Below are 22,829 nucleotides of genomic sequence, written 5' to 3' on the forward strand. Positions count from 1 at the left end.
ATGTTCAGGGTGGTAGCTGTCCCCTGCCCTCCACATCATGTTCAGGGTGGTAGCTGTCCCTCCACATCATGTTCAGGGTGGGAGCTGTCCCTCCACATCATGTTCAGGGTGGTAGCTGTCCCCTGCCCTCCACATCATGTTCAGGGTGGTAGCTGTCCCTCCACATCATGTTCAGGGTGGTAGCTGTCCCTCCACATCATGTTCAGGGTGGTAGCTGTCCCCTGCCCTCCACATCATGTTCAGGGTGGTATCTGTCCCTACCCTCCACATCATGTTCAGGGTGGTAGCTGTCCCCTGCCCTCCACATCATGTTCAGGGTGGTAGCTGTCCCTCCACATCATGTTCAGGGTGGTATCTGTCCCCTACCCTCCACATCATGTTCAGGGTGGGAGCTGTCCCCTACCCTCCACATCATGTTCAGGGTGGGAGCTGTCCCTCCACATCATGTTCAGGGTGGTAGCTGTCCCTCCACATCATGTTCAGGGTGGTAGCTGTCCCTCCACATCATGTTCAGGGTAGTAGCTGTCCCTCCACATCATGTTCAGGGTGGGAGCTGTCCCTCCACATCATGTTCAGGGTGGGAGCTGTCCCTCCACATCATGTTCAGGGTGGTAGCTGTCCCCTACCCTCCACATCACGTTCAGGGTGGTAGCTGTCCCTCCACATCATGTTCAGGGTGGTAGCTGACCCTCCACATCATGTTCAGGGTGGTAGCTGTCCCCTACCCTCCACATCACGTTCAGGGTGGTAGCTGCCCCTCCACATCATGTTCAGGGTGGTAGCTGTCCCCTACCCTCCACATCATGTTCAGGGTGGTAGCTGTCCCCTGCCCTCCACATCATGTTCAGGGTGGGAGCTGTCCCCTGCCCACATCATGTTCAGGGTGGAAGCTGTCCCCTGCCCTCCACATCATGTTCAGGGTGGTAGCTGTCCCTCCACATCATGTTCAGGGTGGTAGCTGTCGCTCCACATCATGTTCAGGGTGGTAGCTGTCCCCTGCCCTCCACATCATGTTCAGGGTGGTAGCTGTCCCTCCACATCATGTTCAGGGTGGTAGCTGTCCCCTGCCCTCCACATCATGTTCAGGGTGGTAGCTGTCCCTCCACATCATGTTCAGGGTGGTAGCTGTCCCCTACCCTCCACATCATGTTCAGGGTGGTAGCTGTCCCCTGCCCTCCACATCATGTTCAGGGTGGTAGCTGTCCCTCCACATCATGTTCAGGGTGGTAGCTGTCCCTCCACATCATGTTCAGGGTGGTAGCTGTCCCCTGCCCTCCACATCATGTTCAGGGTGGTAGCTGTCCCTACCCTCCACATCATGTTCAGGGTGGTAGCTGTCCCCTGCCCACATCATGTTCAGGGTGGTAGCTGTCCCCTGCCCTCCACATCATGTTCAGGGTGGTAGCTGTCCCCTACCCTCCACATCATGTTCAGGGTGGTAGCTGTCCCTCCACATCATGTTCAGGGTGGTAGCTGTCCCCTACCCTCCACATCATGTTCAGGGTGGTAGCTGTCCCTCCACATCATGTTCAGGGTGGTAGCTGTCCCTCCACATCATGTTCAGGGTGGTAGCTGTTCCTCCACATCATGTTCAGGGTGGTAGCTGTCCCTCCACATCATGTTCAGGGCGGTAGCTGTCCCTCCACATCATGTTCAGGGTGGTAGCTGTCCCCTACCCTCCACATCATGTACAGGGTGGTAGCTGTCCCTCCACATCATGTTCAGGGTGGTAGCTGTCCCTGCCCTCCACATCATGTTCAGGGTGGTAGCTGTCCCCCGTGAATTCAACAAGTACACACCCCCTCCCTCGCCCCCAGCCTGGTGTTGGAGCTCTCCTGTTTGCCTCCTGCCCAGCCTCCAAAATCGGAAACAATGGGCTCTCTCCTGTAAAGGCATTGGCTGGAACCTCTTAAACTCTCATTGGGTGAGCACATAGCGGGATGAGGGGAGGGGGGGACTTCTGGAGTAATGGGGCTGGGGGAGGTGGGGTAATCCCTGAACCAATTCAAAGAACAATTTGATTTTGCAATTGCAGCCATGATGTGGAGATGCCGACGTTGGACTGGGGTGAGCACAGTAAGAAGTCTTACAGCACCAGGTTAAAGTCCAAGGTTTGTTTCAAACAGTGGCTTTCGGAGCGCAGCTCCACCTGATTCACCCGAGGAAGGAGCAGTGCTCCGAAAGCTCGTGTTTGAAACAGACCTGTTGGACTTTAACCTGGTGTTGTAAGACTTCTTATTTTGCAATGGGGGTGGGGTTTTGGATGAATGAATTTGACTGGATTGAATGGGCCCTTGTGATCTATCTGACACCAGGGAGTTCAGGGTGAAAGATGGGTGTGTTGGTGCAGTCTGTGAGAGAGACGAGTGGAGCCTTGGAGTATCCATTCTGTTGTGAAGTTGAAAGATACACAACAAATGGAATCTAAACATTCTGCAGACTGAAGGATTCATTATGTTGTTTTTCCTTTCCTCAGTTGCCGGTGGAAATGAGTCAGTGGTGAGTGGCACTGAGGGAGCTTCGGTTACATTACCCTGTACGTTCATACCCAGGAACTCCCACACCCTGACCACTGTTAGCTGGATGAGGAAGGAGACCTATGAACGGGTGGTCACATTTACACCCCAGCCAAATGGATTGTGGACAACTGTAAACGGTGAAAATCGATACGAGCTCATCGGGAACCCAAAGGAGGGAAACGCCTCAATCAGGATAAAGCAGCTGAGCATGAATGATAGTCACACTTACCTGTGTCTGGTAGAGTACAAGGAGGAACGGGACCATTATCAATACCTGATCCAGACTGAGACACAGCTGCAGGTCAAACATGGTAAGGAATCATTGCCGCATTCCCCAGTGAATAGAGAGTTTGTGAATGTTGATGCTTTTTGTATTGGATATAGTTTGCAGGTGCTGATCTTTTTAGGTGCATTTTGATATTTGTATTAAAAGACATCGATGCACCCGTACCATTCAGTACAATCTGCAACCCAAAGTCACTCTGACATTTAGCTGGAAGACACAACAGTATAAATGTCTCTTTTGATTGAAATGGAACTATTTTAATCCTTCATCCAGAGTAATCCGTCCGTTACCCCCAAGTGTCCATTTGACTGGGGGAGGCATCACAGCCATGCTGGACCTGATGTAGCCCGGCTTTCACACGTGGATTATCAACAGGGAGCGATAACATTGAGGCCCTCATGTGGGTTAGCACAGGATCTGGGAACTGCTCTGATACCAATATTGGAACTGGGGCTGGTTTAGCACACTGGGCTAAATCACTGGCTTTTAAAGCAGACCAAGCAGGCCAGCAGCATGGTTCGATTCCCGTACCAGCCTCCCCGGACAGGCGCCGGAATGTGGCGACTAGGGGCTTTTCACAGTAACTTCATTGAAGCCTACTCGTGACAATAAGCGATTTTCATTTTCATTTTTCATTTCATTCTTTGGAATATTGGTCTAGATGTATAATCTTTGCCACACAGTTAACCAATTGCTTCCTTGTTATAGAACCATAGAATTCCTACAGTGCAGAAGGAGGCCATTCGGCCCATCGAGTTTGCACCGGCTCTTGGAAAGAGCATCCTATCCAAGCCCTCACCTCCACCCAATCCCCATAACCCAGTAACCCCATCCAACACTAAGGGTAATTTTGGACCCTAAGGGCAATTTAGCATGGCCAATCCACCTAACCTGCACATCTTTGGACTGTGGGAGGAAACCGGAGCACCCGGAGGAAACCCACGCACACACGGGGAGAACGTGCAGACTCCACACAGACAGTGACCCAAGTCAGGAATCGAACCTGGGACCCTGGCGCTGTGAAGCAACAGTGCTAACCAGGTTCCGCAGGGACCAGTGCTAAGACCCCAGCTATTCACAATATATATTAATGAATTCGATGAGGGAACTAATTGCAATATTGCCAAATTTGCAGACGGTACGTAGCTGGGTGGGAGGCCGAGCTGTGAGGAGCATGTTGAGGTGCTTCTCTGTGACTTGGCCAAGTTGAGTGAGTGGGCAAATGTTTGGCAAATGCAGCTAATGTGGATAAATGTGAGCCTGGGTGCCCTCGTACACCAGTCGCTGAAGATAAGCATGAAGATGCAGCAGGCGGTAAAGAAGGCAAATGGTAAGTTGGCCTTCATTGCGAGAGGATTCGAGTTCAGGAGCAGGGATGTGTTGCTGCAATTATACAGGGCCTTGGTGAGGCCACACCTGGAGTATTGTGTGCAGCTTTGGTCTCTTTATCTGAGGAAGGATGTTCCTGCGCTAGAGAGAGTGCAGAGAAGGTTTACCAGACTGATTTCTGGGATGGTGGGACTAACGGCTGGGGAGAGACTGAGTCGGTTAGGATTGTTTTCGCTGGAGTTCACCATCATAGAAACCTAGAAAATTCTATCAGGACTGGACAGGGTAGATGCAGGAAGGATGCTGCCAATGGTGGGTGGGTCCAGAACCAGGGGTCACAGTCTGAGGATACGGGGGAGACCATTTAGGACAGAGATGAGGAGAAATTTCTTCACCCAGACAGTGGTTGGCCTGACTACAGGAAGTAGTTGAAACTGCTGTTGGATCGGTTTTGTTGATCTCACCATCAGGAATGGCTGTTCGTGTTTTGATCGGCAGCCCCGACCCCCCCCCCCCCCCCCCCCCCGCCCCTGCACACTTTATCAACCCCCCCACCCCCTCATCCTGAGGCCCCTGTGAACCCCCCTTCACTTCCCCCTCTAATTGGCAAGGCCCACCATGGAGCAAAGCGTGGCAGTGCCAACCTAGCACCCAAACACCCTGGGCATTGCCAGCCCGCACCCTAGTAATGCCAGAGTGGCATTGACAGGTTGCCAGGCCAGCAGTGCCAGGGTGTCCAGGTGCCAGGGGGAGTGCTGGGGTACCACACTGCCCTGTCCCCGACCACCCGGGGTCTCCACTGATCTGCGGGACTCCCCGAGATGCCGGTACGCCCGATCCACGTTTGTGGGGATCTGTAGTTAATGGCGACCTAGTGAGATTTCACAGGGACAATCGTTGAATGGGTGAGCTCGGGTGAATTAGGCTAATTTAAATATGCAGACCTGGATCTCGCCCAGTGAGGGAAAGATACTGATTGCGCCGGGCGGAACGAGTCGGATGACACCCGGCATTTGTGCTCGGTCTGGGGCTCTTGCGTGATTTCCCGTTTTGCCCGGATCTGCACCGGACGCAACGGGGTCGCTGAACTGCGTCCTGATGTTCCAGGGAGTTAGATGTAGCACTTAGGGCTAAAGGGATCAAAGGATGGGGAGGAATGGATGAACAGGTTAGCGAGTTGGATAATCAGCCATGTTCATATTGAATGGCGAAGCAGGCTCGAAGGACCTAATGGCCTCCTCCTGCTCCCGTTTTCTATGTTTCCATCTTTTTCTGGATAACTATTTCTGGGTAAATACTGGGTAGCACGGTAGCACTATGGCTTCACAGCGCCAGGGTCCCAGGTTCGATTCCCCGCTGGGTCACTGTCTGTGTGGAGTCTGCACGTTCTCCCCGTGTGTGCGTGGGTTTCCTCCGGGTGCTCCAGTTTCCTCCCACAGTCCAAAGACGTGCAGGCTAGGTGGATTGGCCATGCTAAATTGCCCCTTAGTGACCAAAAATCTTCGATGGGGTTATTGGGTTACAGGGATAGGGTGGAAGTGAGGGCTTCAGTGGGTCGGTCCAGGCTCAGTGGGCCGAATGGCCCCCTTCTGCATTGTATGTTCTATGTTCTATTTGTGTAACACAAGCTGGAACCATCCGAAATTTGCGATTTAAATTGCATTTTCGCAGTATTCCCGGAGTAGGGCAATTTCCCAGAGGGAGTTCGCACTTTCGGGCCGCTGCTGTGCAGCTCTTACCAAGGAATTCCGAGAAGCATTCCCTAACACGTCTTTGAGGATCCCCTCGCAAATCTGACGCTTGGGAGGTCTACAGGTACAGCCCGTGGTATCTGGCGGGAACATACTGTAACTTTCTGATTGCCGCGTGGCCACACACTCGGGTGACTTAGCGGGAACGTTGGCATGACACTAACGGAATTCCTTTGGAAAGTGCCACGAGGTCTTTAGCATCCGCCTCGGATCAGGCAGTCGGGAGCTTGGTTTAATGTCTCACTCAGAAGAAGACACTGCAATAGGGCAGCACGGTTGCACAGTGGTTAGCACTGTGGCTTCACAGCGGCAGGGTCACAGGCTCGATTCCTGGCTTGGGTCACTGTCTGTGTGGAGTCTGCACGTCCTCCCCGTGTCTGCGTGGGTTTCCTCCGGGTGCTCCGGTTTCCTCCCACAAGTCCTGAAAGACGTGCTTGTTAGGTAATTTGGACGTGCTGAATTCTCCCTCCGTGTACCCGAACAGGCGCCGGAATATGGCGACGAGGGGATTTTCACAGTAACTTCATTGCAGTGTTAATGTTAGCCTACTTGTGACAATAAAGTTGATTATTAAATTCATGACAGTATTGGCCTGTGGGTATCACAAACTGAAATAAGTGGACATTCGCTCGCGTGAACGTACTGATTTTCAGCTGTTGCTTTTCAATGTTGCTCTTGCTGTTTTACAGAGGCACCATATAATTCCAACTTTAAAATATATCTGCTGATCATTCCACTGCTGATTCTCCTGCTCTTCCTCCTCGTCAGCTTCATCATCTTCAGGAAGAAAGGAGGTGGGTTCTGTACAGGATGAGGTCGAATATAGCAAAACGGTTCTGTGTTTGAAACAACAGCGGACAGTTATGCGGAAAATTTTTCTCCTCACCAATTTTCTCATCTTCTGAAGACACCAACTTTGCCTTTGGCCAACAGGCTGTGGGGTCGGCGCTGGCCTGTCCGCTGAGCCCCAACCGCACTCCAGCACCCGACTCAAGCATGAGCTTTCATGGTGTCAGAATGAATTTAGAATTTCAGGCAGTTCACTGACAATCTCTTTCCAACGCATTATAGAATCCCGTTCGACCAATCACTTTCCATTGGCGCCCACTGTACAGAACCCCAAAGGAATAGAAAGGAAGCTGTAATCCGATATAAGAGATTTATTCCCTTTCATGGTTTTAGCCTTTAAACAAATACACAAAGAAGCTAGACATAGTGACAATGGTCACCTTGGTGAGAGAGAAATGTATTGGGATCTCACAGAAACATAGAAACTGGAGCAGGAAGAGGCCGTTCGGCCCTTCTAGCCAGCTCTGCCATTCATTCTGATCATGGCTGATCATCCAACTCAATAGCCTAATCCAGCCCCCCATATATCCCTTGATCCCCTTCGCCCTCAGTGCGATATCTAACTGCTTCTTGAAAACATACAATGTTTTGGCCTCAACTACTTCCTGTGGTTACGAATTCCACAGGCCGACCACTCTCTGGGTGAAGACATTTCTCCTCATCTCTGTCCTAAATGGTCTACCCTTTATCATCAGACTGTGACCCCTGGTTCTGGACACCCCCACCATCAGGGATATCCTTCCTGCATCTCCCCTGTCCAGTCCTGTTAGAATTTTATAGGTCTCTATGAGATCCCCCCTCATTCTGAACTCCAGCGTATACAATCCTTACAGATTCAATCTCTCCTCATGTGCCAGTTCCGCCATCCCAGAAATCAGTCTGGTAAACCTTCACTGCACTCCCCCCAGAGCAAGAACATCCTTCCTCAGAGAAGGAGACCAAAACTGTACAAAGTACTCCAGGTGTGACCTCACCAAGAACCTGTATAATTGCAGCAAGACATCCCTGCACTCAAATCCTCTCGCAATGAAGGCCAACATACCATTTGCCTCCTTTACCGCCTGCTGTACCTGCACGCTTACCTTCAGCGAATGGTGCACAAGGGCACCCAGGTCCCGTTGCACATTCCGCTATACTAATTTATGGCCATTCAGATAATAGTCTGTCTTCTTGTTTTTGCTACCAAAATGGATAGCCTCACATTTATCCAAATTATACTGCATCTGCCATTCATTTGCCCACTCACTCAACTTGTCCAAATCACACTGTAGGATCTCTGCATCCTCCTCACAGCTCACCCTCCCACACAACTTGGTGTCACCTGCAAATTTAGAGATATTACATTTTTCCCTCATCTAAATCACTAATGTATATTAGCACACTGGGCTAAATCGCTGGCTTTTAAAGCAGACCAAGCAGGCAAGCAGCACGGTTCAATTCCTGTGACAGCCTCCCTGAACATGTGGCGACTAGGGGCTTTTCACAGTAACTTCATTGAAGTCTACTCGTGACAATAAGCGATTTTAATTTCATATTGTGAATAGCTGGGGTCCCAGCACCGACCCCTGCGGGACCCCACTAGTCAATACCTGCCAATCTAAAAAAGACCCATTCATTCCTACTCTTTGTTTCCTGTCTGCCAACCAGTTTTCTACCCACCTCAATACACTCCCCCAATCCCATGCTCTTTAATTTTACACACTAATCTCTTATGAGGAACTTTGTCAAAAGCATTCTGAAAGTCCAAATACACCACATCCACTGGCTCCCCCTCATCAACTCTACTATTTATATCCTCGAAGACTTCCAGTAGATTTATCAAGCATGATTTCTCCTCCATTAATCCATGCTGACTCTGTCTGATCCTGCCATTGTTTTCTAAATACTCTGCTACAAAACCTTTGATAATGGATTTCAGAATTTCTCCCACTTCCGATGTCAGGCTACTGGTCTCTAATTCCCTGTTTTCTCTCTTCCTCCCTTTTTAAATAGCTACCTTCCAATCTGCAGGGACAGTTCCAGAGTCTATAGAATCCCGGAAGATGACCACCGATGCAGCCACTATTTCCAGAGCCACTTCCTTAAGCACTCTGGGCTGCAGATTCTCAGGCCCTGGAGATTTATCCGCCTTCAATCCCATCAGTTTTCCCAGCACCATTTCTCTACTAATATTGATCTTGTTCAGTTCATCCCTCTCACTAAACCCCACATTCTCTATCATGGTTGTATTTTTTAAATACCGATGTCTCCTTCAGGCACTCACCTGTATTGGGATAACCCCTTTTTGTTCTTCACACTGCTCGATTTGGACTTGCAAGATGCCTTGGGTACATTGTCACTGCTGTAATGTGTCTTTCAGGATAGCAGAGGGCTATCACTTTATGGGAAGTATGTCATGATAATAATCTTTATTAGTCTCACAAGTAGGCTTACATTAACACACTGCAATGAAGTTACTGTGAAAAGCCCCTAGTCACCACACTCCGGCGCCTGTTCGGGTACACAGAGGGACAATTCAGATGTCCAATTCAGCTAACAAGCACGTCTTTCAGGACTTGTGGGAGGAAACCGGAGCACCCGGAGGAAACCTGCGCAGACACGGTGAGAACATTCCGACTCCGCACAGTCACTCAAGCCGGGAATCGAACCCGGGCCCCAGGCGCTGTGAAGCCACAGTGCTAACCGCTGTGCTACCGTGCCGCCCCATGTGACCCAGCCTCAGTTTTACTTTGGCCTGGAGCAGAGCACAATCACTCAGCTCTGCAGCTCTGATGTCCTCAAATTTTCTGTCCACGAATATCTGTTCACATGTGCCTGGAATCAATAAATGAAGCCACAGAGTGTTTGCACGAGCCCTTATGAGCGATCGGTGCTTTTACATCATTACGACACACACGGCCGTGGTAAGCTGCTCAGTTCAATGATGATATTGTTGATGATCTTGAATATTTGAAATTCTCACCCTTACATTCATGGACTCTCCCTCCCTATCATCACAACCTTTTCGAGCCCGGGGAATTCTCCACAAGCTCTCTTCGTCCAACTCTGACCTCTTGTACATCTCCCTTTCCTTTCCATTGTCAGCCATTTTCTGCTGTCTCGACTCTAAGCTCTGGAATTCCCTCCCGAAGACATTCCATTTCTAAGTGTCTTATGTTCAAGGTGCCATAAGTTGTTGTTTTTGAGTGTATTGGGCCAACGTCATCCAACTAGAGGCAGCTGACGCTGATCAATTAAGGAAAACGTTATTGAGACATACAGCCTCACGGAAGGGCGATAAACCGCCCAGTCTTGTGACTGATGTTACGACTCTTGTCATTCGTGTTACCAAATGACAATTTGTGTTTCAGCAATTCCTGTATTGGGCGGCACGGTAGCACAGTGGTTAGCACTGCTGCTTCACAGCTCCAGGGTCCCGGGTTCAATGCCGGCCTCGGGTGACTGTCTGTGCGGAGTCTGCACGCTCACCCCGTGTCTGCGTGAGTTTCATCCGGCTGCTCCGGTTTCCTCCCACAGTCCAAAGCTGTGCTGATCAGGTGGATTTGCCATGCTGAATTGCCCCTTAGTGTCCAAAAAGGTTAGGTGGATTTGCCATGCTGAATTGCCCCTTAGTGTCCAAAAAGGTTAGGTGGTGTTACAGGGATAGGGTGGAGGCATGGGCTTAAGTAGAGTGCTCTTCCCAAGGGCCGGCGCAGACTCGATGGGCCAAATGGCCTCCTTCTGCACTATAAACTCCGTGATTCATTGTTACAGTCCCATCGATGGGGCTCCGATTATTCTACCTTCTCTCCCGTCAACTCTGATTTCCTCCAGCACTTCCAGCAGCTTCTGTCAGTTCATCTGGCGAAACCCCCCCCCCCCCCCCCCCCCGTTGGCTTGTTTTGGTCTCCCATTTACACCACCTTGGATGCTTTGGTAATCAAACATTACGGTGCCATGCTTCTCATGTGTTGTGGTATTTGTCTTCTTTTCCAATGGGACCATTGTGCTCCTCAAAAAATCTTCTCTCCACTCTCCATCCGAATCCATCTCTTTGCCGAAGTTAATTCAATTCTCCTGCCGCCTTCCCTCTGGGCCTTTTGATTGTTCCTGCGGGAATTCCATCACATCCTTCTGCTTCTCCTGGTTGCTGTTCTTTGACAGATTTTAAATATTTCACACTCCAGAAAAACAGGCCCTGAACCATCCTGAGAAATGCCTTTGCTGTCTCTGCTTCTGCATTGGCTGGCTTGACCTTCCTTGACCTATCGGTCTCTGATGTACTTTTTTCCATCTATCCTTTCTTACCAGCAATTTCCGTGAGCAGGAATCAGGAACGCGGCAGCTGGAATGAGGCTGATTCACGGACCGCTTTCAAAAGGAAGTCGGATAACTTTTGAAAAATTAGAATTTACCAGGTTGTCGGGAAAGTCCGTGGGAATGGGACTAACTAGGAAGCACTTCTAAAGAGTTAACACAGGAACCTTGGCCCAAAAGGCCTCCTTCTGTGCTGTCAGACTCCCCATCTAACCTGCACATCCCTGGACACTTTTGGGATAATTTTATCATGGCCAGTCACCTAACCTGTACATCTTTGGACAGTGGGTGGAAACGGGAGCACCCGGAGGAAACCCACGCACACACGGGGAGAAAGTGCAATCTCCACACAGACAGTGACCCAAGGCCGGAATTGAACCCGGGACCCTGGAGCTGTGAGGCAGCAGTGCTAACCACTGTGCCACCCAGATATCCATACTCAACTAGGTGATATATGTATATTGATGAGCGAGATGGTTTCTGTCTGATATCCTTGCACTGGCAGAGTGTTGCATTTTTGTCAATAAATAACCAAAATATTTACAAATCATTTTTATCTCTTTAGGGTTTTCATGGCTAATGGGGTGCACCAGATCTTCAGAAAGGTAGGATGATTGGTTATTGATCCAGACATTGTAGCATAAATGTTCTGGTTCAGGGTTGTTCGATCGAGGCATTCAAAAGGGCATGAGGTGATTATTTGAATCGAAGCAATGTGCAGGGGTGACGCACTAAGCCGTAAAGTTCACTTGGAGGGCCGCCGCAGACACGATGGGCCGAATGGCCTCCTTCTGCACCATTGCAGTTGTGTGATTGTGTGATAATCGCTGACATGGTTTGTCCATTTAAGGCAGCTCCACAGACACCTGCTGGAAAGTGATGGAAATAGACCCAGCCACACAAGACAGGTTAATTGTTACCAAAATTTACCAAATTCCAACTTGTTCTAAAACCAGAATCCAGTTTCACCTCCCTTCCCCAAATTAAGCTGCAGTTCAGCCCAGTGTAAAAATAAAGCCCTTCCTCATTTCTAGCATTCTGGACACTGAGCTGCAGTACGTGCTTTCTGAAAGGAGAGACTTTCCTAATTAAAATGTTATGGATGCTCATCTTTATTAGTGTCACAAGTCGGCGTACATTAACACTGTAATGACGTTACTGTGAAAAGCCCCTAGTTGCCACCAGCGCCGGCTCTAGGGTTGCTGGCGCCCCGGGCAAGCTGAACTTCGGCGCCCTTGGGGGGGGCGGGGCCGGGGCCGGGGGGGGGGCGGGGCCGGGGCCGAGGGGGGGCGGGGCTGGGGCCGAGGGGGGGGGGGGGGCGCGCGGGGGGGCGGGGCCGAGGGGGGCGGGGCCGGGGCCGAGGGGGGGGGGCGCGGGGGGGGGGGGGGGGGAGGGAGGGGGCGAGGCCGAGGAGGGGCGGGGGGGCGAGGCCGAGGAGGGGCGGGGGGGGCGAGGCCGAGGAGGGGCGGGGGTGGCGGACCCGAGGGGGGTCATCCAAATAATCTGCTATTGTGGGGGGAGAAAACAGCAAACTACCCTTCTTTGAACCATCTAGTTCTAACCCTGTTTCACAGGTATGGAAATTCCAGGATTCCAGATGATGGTCCCACTCCCAGACCAGAGAATACATAGACAGGAGTTGACACTGAATGTTTCACTGTCTTTCACGTATAAATTATAACAACCAACTCTTGGACTAAGATCTCACAGGTTGTTCCCCTGGCAATGAAGGAAATTACTGAGAGTAAATAACTGCAAATGGAAATAGTCAACTCCCACCATTCACGGGAATTCCACTCCCACTAGATCTCAAGGTTAAATTGCAAATGGTGAACACAGTTTATAATGGGACGGAATTGAAAAGGCTCAAGGCAAAGTAAGCACAGGGTGGAGAAGCACGCAGTCAAGGGTAAGAGCAAATACCTTCAGATGGGAGGGGGGTGGGAAGAGAGATGTGAAAGAGAGAATAAACAGGACTTCTTTCCTCAGTGAACTGGGTCGTGCACAAATCCAAGAGACAACCAATGTGGTTTGAATTAGCACAAAACCATTGCAGTTAATTGTTCCCTGTTGCATTCTCCATGTCGTCACATTCTCACAATCCTGTTGTTCTACGGTCTATCATTCCTGTTTACGAACCACCATGTGATTCCTCCGCACTCCATCATTCACTGATCTGATCATCGTAGCAGTGAAAAGGAGACAAATATTGACAGGATAAATTAGGTTACTTTCTTTTACTTCATGCCTGCAACTGCCTGACTCCAGGAAATATCCACAGTACACATCAAAATGTTATTATTACTGCATGCTTTCGGCACATTTAATGTGGGTTACACATTATCTGACCTCACTGGCTCCATCCTCCCCGGGTTACACACTGTCTGATCTCACTGGCTCCATCCTCCCCGGGTTACACACTGTCTGATCTCACTGGCTCCATCCTCCCCGGGTTACACACTGTCTGACCTCACTGGCTCCATCCTCCCCGGGTTACACACTGTCTGATCTCACTGGCTCCATCCTCCCCGGGTTACACACTGTCTGATCTCACTGGCTCCATCCTCCCCGGGTTACACAGTGTCTGATCTCACTGGCTCCATCCTCCCCGGGTTACACACTGTCTGATCTCACCGGCTCCAACCCCGCGGACCCGAAGGGGGGGCGGACCCGAGGGCGGGGCGGGGGGGGCGGACCCGAGGGCGGGGCGGGGGGCAGACCCGAGGGCGGGGGGGACTGAGGGGGGGGGGTGGACTGAGCCGGGGGGCCGCCCTGGGGGCGGGCGGCCACCGCGCATGCGCTGGTTGGCACCGGCCCAACTGCGCATGCGCGGGACCCGAGTCTCTGGCGCCCCCGAGCACATAGCGCCCCGGGCGACAGCCCGAGTTGCCGGTGCCTTGAGCCGGCCCTGGTTGCCACACTCCGGCGCCTGTTCGGATGCACGGAGGGAGAATTCAGAATGTCCAATTCACCTAACAGCACGTCTTTCGCGGCTTGTGGGAGGAAACCGGAGCACCCGGAGGAAACCCACACAGACACGGGGAGAACGTGCAGACTCTGCACAGACTGACCCAAGCCGGGAATCAAACCTGGGACCCTGGCGCTGTGAAGCAACAGTGCTAACCACGGTGCTACCGCTTGCATCACTTGCGGTGAATGCTTGAGCAGAACGTGGAAGTATTTCATTTCCCTTCCGCTCTGTGAAGCTGAATCTCCACTTGGTGCGGGGGATGGACTCTCGACCATGCCCCGCTTTCCGAGCTTTCTGCGCTAAAGCGGCGACGGACGACTTTGAGCAGCCCTTGCACAAAAATTCCACTCAGAGCCCCAATACCTTCCCTCCCCGTCCTGTGTCTAGTTAATCAAGGGTACCCCGAGCTGCCTGGAGCCACTTGTTACCGTGCTCTTAGTGGGGTTCTGGAGCCCTCTTCCTGTTGCAGCTGCTGCCGATGCCCTGGGCTCCATGGGTGTCACTCACACTCTGGTGCCAAGCTGAGAGTGACGGGTGAACCACCCACTGTGCCAGCTCGATCAATTACCCGTGGGTTCAGAAATCTGTCCTCTGTATAACTTGAACCTGGGACCGCACCGTGAGATTTCCCTGAATATTTCTGTTCCTTGTGTATTTCTCAGGAAGGATTGCGGTTCAGTCGGCACTGGCGGGATTGATCCGGCCCACCAGCAGCCTGCTCCAGGTAATGACTGCTCTCCAATTAACAGAACAAAATCTATTCAAACAGTGCCAGGAGAAAGTTTAAAGTTGGCAAACGGGGAGTACAGGAGCGTCACTCTCTGGGCAGTAAACTGACGGGACAGATGGACATGTTTCTAGAATGGCGCATGCCATGTCTCCCACCCATCCTCCTCCTCTAACCAATAAAAAAAAAGACTGTGTGGTGATTTGGTGAGGTGAGCTTTTCTCTCCTTTTCCTCTCTCCACACTTCCACCATCTCTAACCTGCGGGGAGTGGGAATATCAGGTCAGCTTTTTTTTTTCTCTCTGTAATTGCCAAGTGGATAAATGGAAGGGATGGCAGAGAGAGAGCAGTGCAATGTTCCTCCTGCAGGATGTTCGAGGTGAGGGGCACCGTCAGTGGCCCTGCTGAGATCACCTGCGGGAAGTGCGCCCATCTCCAGCTCTTCGAAGACCGTGTTAGGGAACTGGAGCTGGAGCTGGATGAACTGAGGATCATTCGGGAGGCAGAGTCGGTTGTAGATAGAAGCTACAGGGATGCGGTTACTCCTAAGAATGAAGGTAGCTGACGTTTAAAAGGAGGGGGAAGAAGCAGTCAGTGCAGGGATCCCCTGCGGTTGGTCCCCTCAATAGCAGGTATACCATTTTGGATACTGTTGTGGGGGGGGGGGGATCTACCAGAGGTAAGCCAGGGTGACCAGGTCTCTGGCACTGAGTCTGTCCCTGTGGCTCAGAAGGGAAGGGGGGGGGGGGAGCAGGAGAGCATTAGTTATTGGAGACTCGATAGTTAGAGATACAGATAGGCGGTGCTGTGGTAACGATAGAGGTTCACAGTTGGCGTGTTGCCTCCTGGGTGCCAAGGTCCGTGACGTCTCCGATTGTGTTTTCAGGATCCTTAAGGGGGAGGGGGAGCAGCCACAAGTTGTGGTACACATCGGTACCAACGACATAGGTAGGAAAAGTGACGGGGAGTAAAACAGGAATTCAGGGAGCTAGGGTGGAAGCTGAGAGCCAGGACAGACCGTGTTGTCATCTCTGGTTTGCTGCCGGTGCCACGTGCTAGCGAGGTGAGGAACAGGGAGAGAGCGCAGTTAAACACGTGGCTACAGGGATGTTGTAGGAGGGAGGTGAGAAACAGGGAGAGAGTACAGTTAAACACGTGGCTACAGGGATGTTGTAGGAGGGAGGGTCTCAGTTATTTGGATAATTGGAGCACATTCTGGGGAAGGTGGGACCTGTACAAACAGGACGGGTTACACCTGAACCAGAGGGGCACCAATACCCTGGGAGGGAAATTTGCTACAGCTGTTTTGTGGGGGGGGGGGGGGGGGGGGGGGGGTGGATTGAACTAATTTGGCAGGGGGGTGGGAAACTGATTTGTAGTCCAGGAGATAGCGTTGCTGGTGTTCAGGAAGTTGAGGGTAGTGAGGTACTGAGGAAGATACCAAGGTCACAAGAGTGGACCTGCAGGCGTGGAGGTGGTTTGAAGTGTGTCTGCTTCAATGCGAGGAGCACCAGGAATAAGATTGGTGAGCTTGAAGCATGGATTGGTACCTGGGACTACGATGTTGTGGCCATTACGGAGACGTGGATAGAACAGGGGCTGGAATGGTTGTTGGAGGTTCCGGGGTTTAGATGTTTCAGTAAGATTAGGGAAGGTGGTAAAAGAGGTGGAGGAATAGCATTGTTAATCAAGGATAGTATAATGGCTGCAGAAAGGGCAGTCTGGGAGGATCTGTCGACTGAGGTAGTGTGGGCTGAAGTTAGAAACAGGGAAGGAGCGGTCACTTTGTTAGGACTTTTCTATAGGCCCACAAACAGTAACAGAGATGTGGAGGAAAAGATTGCAATGCAGATTTTGGATAGGTGCGGTAGTCGCAGGGTAGTTGTCATGGGTGACTTTAACTTTCCAAATATTGATTGGAACCACGATAATTCGAATAGTTTGGATGGGGCTGTTTTTATCCAGTGTGTGCAGGAGGGTTTCCTCACACAATATGTGGATAGACCGACAAGAGGCGGGGCCACATTGGATTTGGTACTGGGTAATGAACCGGGCCAAATGTTAGATTTGGTTGTGGGAGAGCACTTTTGAGATAGTGACCACATTTCAGTGACTTCCACTATAGTGATGGAGAGGGATAGGAACATACGACAGGGTAAGGTTTATAACTGGGGGAAGGGTAATTACGATGCGATTAGGCAAGAATTGGGAAGCATAAGATGGGAACAGGAACTGTCAGGGATAGGCACAATTGAGATGTGGAGCTTGTTCAAGGAGCAAATACTGCGTGTCCTTGATATGTATGTCCCTGTCAGGCAGGGAGGAAATGGCCGTGTGAGGGAACCGTGGTTTACAAAAGAGGTTGAATGTCTTGTCAAGAGGAAGAAGGGGGCTTACGTAAGGATGAGAAAACAAGGTTCAGTTAGGGCACTTGAGGGATACAAGATAGCGAGGAAGGAGCTCAAGAAAGGGCTTAGGAGAGCTAGCAGGGGGCATGAGAAGTCCTTGGCGGGTAGGTCCAAGGCTTTTTACACTTACGTGAGGAATAAAAGAATGACCAAGGTGAAATTAGGACCGGTCAAGGTCAGTCGTGGGAACGTGTGCATGGAGTCTGAAGATATAGAACGGCCCTAAATGAATACTTTTCTTCAGTGTTCACAAAGGAGAGGGGCCATGTTGTTGAGCAGGATAGTGCGATGTAGGCTGGAGGAGGTAGATATTCGGAAGGACGATGTGTTAGAAATTTTGAGAAGCCTGAGGATAGATAAGTCCCCTGGGCCTGATGGGATATATCCTAGGATTCTTTGGGAGGCGAGGGATGAGATTGCAGAGCCTTTGGCTTTGATCTTTATGTCTTCACTGTCTATAGGAGTAGTGCCAGAAGACTGGAGAGAGGCAAATGCTGTCCCCTTGTTCAAGAAAGGGAATAATTCCCTGGGAATTATAGGCCGGTTAGTCTCACTTCGGTCATAGGTAAATTATTGGAAAGGGTCCTGAGGGATAGGATTTATGATCATTTGGAAAGATACAGCTTAATCCAGGATAGTCAGCACGGATTTGTGAGGGGTACATCTTGCCTCACAAGTTTGCTTGTATTCTTTGAGGACATAGATGAAGGTAGAGCAGTTGATGTCATATACATGGATTTTAGTAAGGTGTTTGATAAGGTGCCCCATGGTCGGCTCATGCAGAAAGTAAGGAGGCATGGTATAGAGGGAAATTTGGTCGATGGGATCAGTAACTGGCTATCACATAGAAGACAGAGGGTGGTGGTGGATGGTAAATTTGCATCCTGGAGCCCAGTCACCAGCGGTGTACCACATGGATCAGTGCTGGGTCCTCTGCTGTTTGTGATTTTTATCAATGACTTGGATGATGGAGTTGAAGGTTGGGTTAGTAAATTTGCTGAATACACCAAGATTGGTGGAGTAGTGGATGAGGTGGAGGGCTGTTGTAGGCTGCAAAGAGACATTGATAGGATGCAGAGCTGGGCTGAAAAGTGGCAGATGGAGTTTAACCCTGATAAGGGTGAGGTGATTCATTTTGGTCAGACAAATTTGAATGCGGATTACAGGGTTAACGGCAGGGTTCTGAAGAATGTGGAGGAGCAGAGAGATCTCGGAGTTCATGTCCATAGATCTCTGAAAATCGCCACCGAAGTGGATAGAGCCTTGAAGAAAGCCTAGTGTGTTAGCATTTATTAACAGGGGGATTGAATTTCAGAGCCGTGAGGTTATGCTGCAACTGTGCAAGACCTTGATTGGACCACATTTGGAGTATTGTGTGCAGTTCTGGTCACCTCATTATAGGAAGGATGTGAAAGCATTGGAAAGGGTGCAAAGGAGATTTACCAGGGTGCAGCCTGGATTGGAGGGTAGGTCTTATGAGGAAAGGTTGAGGGAGCTAGGGCTTTTCTCATTGGAGCGAAGGAGGATGAGAGGTGACATAATTGAGGTGTATAAGATTATGAGAGGGATAGATAGAGTGGACGTTCAGAGATTATTTCCTCGGGTGGATGTAGCTGTTACAAGGGGGCATAACTATAAGGTTCACGGTGGAAGGTATAGGAGGGATGTCCGAGGTAGGTTCTTTACTCAGAGAGTGGTTGGGGTGTGGAACGCACTCCCAACTATGGTAGTGGAGCTGGACACTTTAGGAACTTTCAAGCGGTTATTGGATAGGCATATGGAGTGCTTTAGAATGATTGGGAGTAGGTTGATTTGATCTTAGTTTCAGACTAGTTGGGCACAACATCGTGGGCCGAAGGGCCTGTACTGTGCTGTACAGGTCCGTGTTCTATGCTGACTATGTATTTGTGTACAAGGCCCAGGGGTAGTGGATTGTTACTCACCCAAAAGGGCTCCCAGTATCTGGGGCTGGGAGAAAGGAGGGGTGGGGGGGGGGGGGGGAGCAACATCAAACCAAAGCTCGGCACACCATCTCCTGGCTCACTTCACAAAACCGTCTCCTACTCTACACATTCTCTGAAAACTGAGGATGCTCCATCCCTCCTTCAGCCTTCTCTTGTTACAATCTGTACATTGATAAACTCCTGAGTTTGAAGAGATCCGGCTTCGAACACACAGGGGATTGAAAGTGGGCTCTGTGGGTGTACTGAATGAGGGAAAGGGGTGGACAAGCCAGCACCAGAGAACCACACTGTGCTGGAAAGGTGAACGGGATTGATGGAATTCACCAGAGAATAATCGAATGGGATGAGGGAAAGAGATAAAAGGTATTTCAGACATTAATCATCGTTTTCCAAAGACTTACCCATTACTTTTAATGTTTCTCCCAGTCGAATCCCAGCCTCCCGGACTCCTGCACCATTTAACATTCCACCCAGTCTAGTCCCACTTGTGGCGATATGTGTGTAGGGATATCTATGCATAATTGTACATAGTTGTACCAATGTATATATTTGTATATAATAGTGGCACTTAAATAGCCACTGACCAATACATGAAGGGACAGCTATGGCCTCCTGCCAGCATGTGGAACCAGACACCGACACAGACATAAAGATATCGGGGGACGGACAGGAGGCGAGTACCTGGTAATAGGACGAAGAAGAGGACAGACATCCCCCTCCAAGGTCCCACAGTAACGGAGACGGAATCGCTTACACATAGAAATGCATAGTTACCATCAAGAATAAATACTTGTAGCAATCATATCTTCGTGTTCTATGTGTACCTACATGATCAAGGAAGCAACTGACCACAACACCACTCTCCCCCTGACTCCCCCTCATTTAATATCCCAACCAGTCTTTCCTTTTTAAAAAATTAATTTACGGGATGTGGGTGTCACTGCATAGGCCCAGCATTTGTTGCCCATCCCTAGTTGCTCTTGAGAAGGTGGGGGTGAGCTGCCTTCTTGAACTGCTGCAGTCCCTGAGGTGTAGGTATACCCACAGTGCTGTTAGAGAGGGAGTTCCAGGGTTTTGACCCAGCAACTGTGAACGAACGGCGATATATTCCCACATCAGAATGGTGAGTGGCTTGGAGGGGAACCTCCAGGCGGTGGGGTTCCCAGGTATCTGCTGCCTTTGTCCTTCTAGATGGTAGTGCTCATAGACACAGAGATACATAGAAGATAGGAGGAGACCTTTTCGCCCATCGAGCCTGCTCCGCCATTCATCACGATCATGGCTGATCATCCAACTCGATAGCCTAATCCTGTTTTCTCCACATAGCCTTTCATCCCATTCTACCCAAGTGCTATATGGAGCTGTCTGTTGAATATATTCAATGATTTAGCCTCAACTACTTCCTATGGTAATAAATTCCACAGGCTCACCACTGTTTTGGTGAAGAAATGTCTCCTTATCTCTGTCTGAAATGGTTTACCCTGAATCCTCAGGCTGTGACCCCTGGTTCTGGACACACCCATCATTGGTAACATCTTCCCTGCAACAACCTTGTCTAGTCCTGTTAGAATTTTATAAGCCTCTATGAGATCCCCACTCATTCTTCTGAACTCCAGCGAGAACAATCCCAACCTCGTCAATCTCTCCTCATATGACAGTCCTGCCATCCCTGGAATCAGTCTGGTAAACCTTCGCTGCACTCCCTCTAGAGCAAGAACATCCTCCCTCAGAGAAGGAAACCAAAACTGCGCACAATACTCCAGGTGTGGCCTCACCAAGGCCCAGTACAATTGCAGCAACACATCCCTGCTTCTATACTCGAAACCTCTCGCAATGAAGGCCAACATACCATTAGCCTTCTTTGCCGCCTGCTGCACCTGCATGCTTACCTTCAGCGAATGGTGCACAAGGACACCCAGGTCCCGCTGCACACTCCCCTCTCCCAATTTACAACCATTCAGGTAGTAATCTGCCTTCCTGTTTTTGCTTCCAAAGTGAATAACTTCACACTTATCCAAATTATACTGCATCTGCCATTGATTTGCCCACTCGCCCAACCTGTCCAGATCTTGCTGTAGGATCCCTGCATCCTCGTCACAGTTCACCCTCCTGCTTAACTTGCTATCATCTGCAAACTTTGAGATGTCACATTTTGTTCCCTCATCCAAATCATTAATATATATTGTGAATAGCTGGGGTCCCAGCACCGATCCCTGTGGTACCCCACTAGTTACTGCCTGCCACTCTGAAAAGGACCCATTAATCCCGACTCTTTGTTTCCTCTCTGCCAACCAGTTTTCTATCCACCTCAATACATTTCCCCCAATCCCATGCGCTTTAATTGTGCACAATAATCTCTTATGCGGGACTTTGTCAAACGCCTTCTGAAAGTCCAAATATACCACATCGACTGGCTCCCCCTTGTCAACTGTACTGGTTACATCTTCAAAGAATTCCAACAGGTTTGTCAAGCATGATTTTCCCTTCATCAATCCATGCTGACTCTGATGGATCCTGCCACTGCTTTCTAAATGTTCCGCTATAAAGTCCTTGATAATGGATCCAAGCATTTTCCCCACTACCGATGTTAGGCTTACTGGTCTATAATTCCCTGCTTTCTCTCTACCTCCCTTTTTGAATATTGGAGTGACATTAGCTACCCTCCAATCTGCAAGGACAATTCCAGAATCTATAGAATCACGGAAGATGATCACCAATGCATCCACTATTTCCAGAGCCACCTCCTTAAGCATTCTGGGATGCAGATTCTCCTTCTTCATCAATCCCTTCGTCCTTCTTTGCTGAATTCTAAACTGCTCCCAAGCCTCAGACCTATTATTTCTCTTGGCCAATCTGTATGCTTCTTCCTTGTATCGGATACTATTTCTAATTTCCTTTGCAAGCCATGGATTGGCTCTCTTACCTCCTTTGCTTTTGTGCCAGACAGGAATGAACAGTTGCTGTAGTTCCTCCATGCGTTCCTTGAACATTTGCCATTGCCAACCACTGTCATCCCTTTAAGTAACTATCCCCAATCTATCAAGGCCAACTCACACCTCATATCCTCATAGTTCCCTTTATTAAGATTCAGCACCCTAGTCTCCGAATCAACTACTTCACTCTCCATCTTGATAAACAATTCTACCATGTTATGGTCGCTCATCCCCAAGGGGTCTCATACAGCCAGATTGGCAATGATTCCCTTCTCATTACACAGTACCCAGTCTAAGATGGCCTGCTCTCTAGTTGGTTCCTCCACATATTGGTCAAGAAAACCATCCCGTACACACTCCAGGAATTCCTCCTCTACGGCATTGTGGCTAATTTGATTTGCCCAATCTATGTGAAGGTTAAAATCGCCCATGATCACCGATATTCCCTTATTACATGCATCTCTAATTCCTTGTTTAATGCCATTCCCAACCTCACCAGTGCAGTTTGGGGGTCTATATATGACACCCAATGATGTTTTTTGCCCCTTGGTATTTCTCAACTCTACCCATACAGATTCCACATTGTCAGAGCTAATATCCTTTCTCACTATTGTGTTAACTTCCTCTTTAACCAGCAGTGCCACGTCACCACCTTTTCTTCTATGCCTGTCCTTCCTAAATACTGAGAACCCTGGAACATTCAGTTCCCATCCCTGTTCACCCTGCAACCATGTCTCTGTAATCCCAATTATATCATACCCATTTATATCTATCTGCGTGATTAGTTCATCCACTT

The 22,829-nt window shown here is 49.9% G+C and overlaps 1 protein-coding gene across 4 annotated transcripts in view; it reads left to right on the plus strand.

The window, feature by feature from the left end:
• The window catches only part of LOC119970771, a 117,751-nt gene that overhangs the window by 66,144 nt on the left and 28,778 nt on the right, over positions 1–22,829 (plus strand). The window lies entirely within an intron of this gene.

This window comes from Scyliorhinus canicula, chromosome 8 (genome assembly GCF_902713615.1).
Source record: "Scyliorhinus canicula chromosome 8, sScyCan1.1, whole genome shotgun sequence".
Lineage (NCBI taxonomy): Eukaryota > Metazoa > Chordata > Chondrichthyes > Carcharhiniformes > Scyliorhinidae > Scyliorhinus > Scyliorhinus canicula.